This window comes from Scylla paramamosain, unplaced genomic scaffold (assembly GCF_035594125.1).
Source record: "Scylla paramamosain isolate STU-SP2022 unplaced genomic scaffold, ASM3559412v1 Contig23, whole genome shotgun sequence".
In the NCBI taxonomy this organism is placed as follows: domain Eukaryota; kingdom Metazoa; phylum Arthropoda; class Malacostraca; order Decapoda; family Portunidae; genus Scylla; species Scylla paramamosain.
In genome coordinates, this window is record NW_026973688.1 from 85001 (window position 1) to 90749 (window position 5749).

A 5749-nucleotide genomic window follows, 5' to 3' on the forward strand; every position below is an offset into this window, starting at 1 on the left:
ATACTGCTTTGTTCGGTAATCATTAAGCACATTGTTACAAACTCTTCATTATTATCGTCACCATCTTTAAATAACAGCTTATGAGGAAAACAACAAACAAAAGACAATGTTATGATGGAATGTGGAAAAAAAATAATAGGCAGACATTTCTGAAATTAATTTAGCTTCCCTATTGAAACCATTTTTTACTTAGCTTTGTTAATGAACGACAATGACTCTTTTATTTTATCTATTTATTTATTTATTTTTCTATTAACTAACCTCTTACACACGCGGAAACATAATCTCGTACTGCATCTCACATATTAATATCAAACCATGAAAAAAATCTAGAGGTATACGCCACATTCTCACAAGAAGGAGCAAGCACCCACCAGCCACACGAGCCACGCCACAATGCACGGGCGCCTTGAGACAACCCCCCCCCCCATCCAGGGGCGGCCAGGCGCTCACAGGCGGCAAATTCCGTTTTCTGTGACGCGGAATACCCTGAGTATGCAGCAATTTTTAGCCTCCAGTGTCCAGGAAATTGACCTTTACACACACTGTTGCTCCCTCGTCGCCATGAAAACTCTCGCAAATGGCTTATATCTTCCACTTGTGATGTCAGTCCCGGGCGGGTGTGAGGGGGAAGAAGGGCCAGCGAGCAGCAACGGTGGAGAGAAATGGTGAGAACACAAAAAGCCTCTGCAGGGAGCCGGGACTGGCCGCTTTGACATGTTGTGGCTGATTTGAGAGAATGGCACCGCGGGAGGGGACTTGGCCACGCTGAGGGGACGCGAGACACTGGCCCGCAAAGGTTAACTTGATTTTGAAGCTACAAAGATTTCCCTTAATTGTTCCACTTTATAGCAGCACACAGTGGCGGTGTCACTGGCTGGATTAAAGTGTCAGGAAAAGGTAGCAGGGAGGGTGGATATCCTAGCATCTAAAGGGAGGTGGAGACGAAGAGGGAGTGTGTGCTCTGAGAGTAGGTGAAAGATAAAGTGAAATGTACCGTGATGCTTGTGCTTTGTGGATGACGAAAAGAGAGACGAAAAGAAAACGATCACAGGACGAAACTAAGGATAGGAAAGGGGTAAAGGAAGAGAACGTGCCTCAGTAATTCATGAAAATGTGGAGGGGAGACCTGAGGAGGTTTTGTGTGTGTGTGTGTGTGTGTGTGTGTTTCGTAAAGACGCAGCAGCATGGAGATGATGCCCCTTCGACCTTGTGTCCTAGTTCGTGATGAGAGAGAGAGAGAGAGAGAGAGAGAGAGAGAGAGAGAGAGAGAGAGAGAGAGAGAGAGAGAGAGAGTCTCCTTCAGCACCATACGACAGACTTGCTGGAAACCTAAACGGAAAAAAAAAGTGTCTGTGGGCTCAAGGAGTTGATTAGACTGGCTGGAACAAAAATGAATTAGCGAGTGATTTATGGCGGGGACCCAGGTGGCCGCTCCCTCAAGAGTAGTGTGCAGAGGTGTGGGGGGGGGGGTGAGGTGGCTACAGGATACAGAATCCGGTAAGCCACTGTAAGGAAATGATGCAGTGTGTGGGTGATGGGGAGAGTGAAGGGAGATGATAACTGTCTGTAAGCCATCTATTCTTCATCATGTTATCTATCACTCATTCAATCCATCATATCCTATTTGTCAATAAAGTCAATCAGCCTATCTATCTATCTATCTATCTATCTAACCGTCTGCCTGTCTGTCTCAAAAGGTGTGTGTCTCAAGGAGTTCTCGTCCTCCTCCTCTTCTCTTCATCGCGGCAAACTGTCAGGAGACAGGGAAGCGTTTCAGTGCCTCAAATTATTTATTTCATGATAGAATTCCTTATAATATACACATATTATTAAATTTTATCACATTAGCAGCAAGTGTGCCCTTCTGAGAAATAAATCAACAATAATCATAATCATTACGTCACTGCTCTGTACAGACTTACTAAATTATAAAGACTTGCGGTGTAAAAACAATGAAAAGACTATCCAGCTTCCTCAGACGCTGCATGAATGCTGCAGATGAAACACAACTTTCCACTGAATCTGCTTTGCAAGTCTTGTTAACGAATACTGAAATTGCTTCTGCAGGTGTAATGAAACAAGAGGAAGACTGACAAAGGTAAATGGGAAAGAGGAGAAATAATAGTCAAGTGAATTATGAAGGAAAATGAAAAGTAGGAAGAGGAGAAGGAGAGCCTATGAAACGTACAAAATAGCTCGTGTCTGTAAAATGTTTACCAACAACCAGCTGGTCTGTTGAGCCTATTACATGGCCTATATACTGCTCACAATTAATGGCTACATATCAAACACATTACCCATCATGCAGACACCAGACTCCGCGCTACTGTGTGAAGACACCCGCGTTCGAAAAATATATAATAAGGAACTTAACTATATGTGTATTCCTTGTTCCCCAAAATACGAAGAGCAAAGCAGAGGTAACGTTTGCGATCAATTTGTTAGGAAGAGTGAGATCTGACAAAGCAAAGTTACTCACTCGCCTAGAACACTGAATTTGGAATACCACAACTTTCCTTGTACCTAACCAGTGAGTAGCTTCTGAATGCCCGGCCACGGAAACATTACTGACTACAACGTGCACGAGATGGTAATTAATCTGGTGGTGCTTGCTAACTAATGAATTTTCAACAGTTTTACTTTGGCGGCAGTTACATACAGAGCAACTCAACTCAAGTCAAGGTCGCCAGGAGCATGATTCGACGTAACGATTTTCCAGAACAACTACCTGAAATACAGACGCAATTAAACCTGACTTGTGCCGCAGTGGATGTTACATGAGGCAGCAGCAGCAGCAGGAAGAGGAGGATAAACGGGCGGGACGCAGACCCAGAGTTTGTTGGACGGAATGAGGAAGAGGCGGCGATGGTAACTTGAAAGGGAAAGGAAGCACGGAGCGGAGGGACAAGGGAGAGTATTTAGGAGGAAGGAAATGGGGCAAAAAGTTTAAAGGTGAAGAGAAAAAAAAAAAAAAAAAAATAAGCGGCACAGGGAAAAGGGGACGGGTGGTTAGACGAGCTGGGATGGTGAGACGTTGGGGAGAGGGAGGGAATAGGGGGAGAGGCGTGCAACCAATGGTCCGAGAAGGGAAAGTGTTGAAACCTCACAAAACAGGAAGAATAAAGAAGAGTCATGATGGAGGCACTGAAGCTCATGCGTGGCGCACCTCAAACAGAAATGCAACGTATTCATTACTCGATATTTTGTTTCTCTCTTCCTCCTCTCTAATGACTGGCCTGACCTTTTCCTTTCTATTACAATGGAAAACTAATAGAAAAGGATAAAAACGGGAATTCAGAAGTAGTTGTGCCAATGTTGGGATTAGTAGCGACTTGCTTTTTCATCCACCAGGTGTTAAGTTCCTTCCTAGACTGTTTCCTAGACTGACGGATTACTCTGCTCCCTTTATCAGGAGAGAGTTTTTACAATTCTGTTTTCTCTCTTTCTGTTCTTTTTTCCCTCCTCCCGTTTGTTTCGCTCATGCATTTCTCTCTGTTTCCCTCCGGTCTATTTTTGCATTCTCTTTTTCTCCATTCTTCCTCTTTCTCTTTTTTCTCCCTGTCTTTTGTCCATCTGGTATTCTTTATAATTTTCTCTTTTTTTTTTTCGTGTGTCCATTTCAATACTCTTACTTTTTCTACTTTTACCTTTTAGTTTACACATTTATTTCTCAGTTTTTTCCTCGTATGTGAGTTTTAAACTTTGAGTCTTCCTATTTCTTTCACATTTTTTTTTTTCAGAGATATAACACATTAAATTTGATGATCTTTGCTCCATATTGCTACCGGTAAGCAGTCGTTGATCAGAACGGTCCAAATTATGATATTCCGGGAGATGGTTATTTGTGATCAACCCAGCAGGCCATTGCCAAAGTTACATCGCCTCCTGTTGAATTAATCACTTTTGATCGTCACTCACACAAACAATATGTTAAACTGACGCTCTTTAATTTACAAACCATCAAAGACAACAGGGAATCAATGTATCGTTCCTTTGCAAAGGATTTCTCTGAAAAATAACACACACACACACACATACACACACACACACACACACACACACACACACACACACACACACACACACAGGCACACGCATATATATATATATATATATATATATATATATATATATATATATATATATATATATATATATATATATATATATATATATATATATATATATAATACATAAAAATAAACATATAAAATAAAATAAATAAATAAATAAGTAAAATAAAAATAAAAATAATGCATGTATTAAAAGATTTGAAATACTCGACTATTTTGAGGTATGTTTAGAAAGTCTACCCGAAAGTTGCACTAGACATTGTCTTGGCACAACGACAAGAAGCTACAGGACTCATGAGTCATATTTTTTTTTTTTATACATTTTGTAGAAGAATCAATTGACAAGGCTGCCACATCATAGTGAAGGATTAGCCTCGTTTCGTGTGATCTGTGGGTTATTTTGGTGAGCGGTGAGTAGGTAGATAAAAGGCGGATATGGTGATGGCTAGTTAATAGAAGGGGTGGTGATGACTAGTGGTGGTGACTAGGAAGATAATAATGGTGATGATGATGACGATGATGATGGTAATGATGATGACAATGGTGATGATATTGATGATGACATTGATGGCAATGATGGAGGAGGAAACACATCAGTTTTTAAATAGGTAAGTGGTAGAAAGAGGAGGAGGAGGAGGAGGAGGAGGAGGAGGAGGAGGAGGAGCAGAAACATCATGATAATAATGATGAAGATAGTGTTCATGATGGAAGAGACATAATGGGAAAAAAAAGAAAAGAAAGAAGAAAAAAAAGAATATATATATATATATATATATATATATATATATATATATATATATATATATATATATATATATATATATATATATATATATATATATATATATATATACATGTAAGGTAGACAGGAAACAGGGAAGCAAGATGATGATGGAAAAGAAAATTGGCAAAATTATAAGAAATACGTAGGAAGAGGAAGAAGAGGAAGAAGAGGAAGAGGAGGAAGAGGAAGGAAAGGAGGAGGAGGAGGAGGAGGAGGAGGAGGAGGAGGAGGAGGAGAAGGAGTTGGAGGAGGAGGAGGAGGATTTGGAAGAGGAGGAGGAGCATGTGTTTCTCTCGCTATGTAAAACACGTGTTGCTGAGCAAACACAAGCTCACACACCTTTTTAGAGAAACCTTTTCTGTGAACAACAACCATTTATACATATAATGTTTGCTTTGGCCTCTCTCTCTCTCTCTCTCTCTCTCTCTCTCTCTCTCTCTCTCTCTCTCTCTCTCTCTCTCTCTCTCTCTCTCTCTCTCTCTCTCTCTCTCTCTGTGTGTGTGTGTGTGTGTGTGTGTGTGTGTGTGTGTGTGTGTGTGTGTGTGTCAGTTGCCTCAGACACCAATGTTTCAGTGAGGAAAAGAAGATGAGGTTTAGTAGAGGAGAGGTGATGTTCTACAGATTGAAAATTAGATCTGAGACCACAAATGATGCAGAAATTAATGAAGAAAAGTTGAGAGGGGTGCCAAGACACTTAGGGTCGATACAAGAAGAGCAGTCCGACCTGGGGACATCTGTGGTCCCCTCCCCGGGTGGAGACTCCGAGGTATTATTATGATGGCCATCACAATGACAACTGACAGGAAACGCTAAAGTGGTCGGCAAGACGTAAGGGAGAAGTGAGTCACTGTCACTAATTTTCAGTAGGAATTGACTATGAAAACTGTTG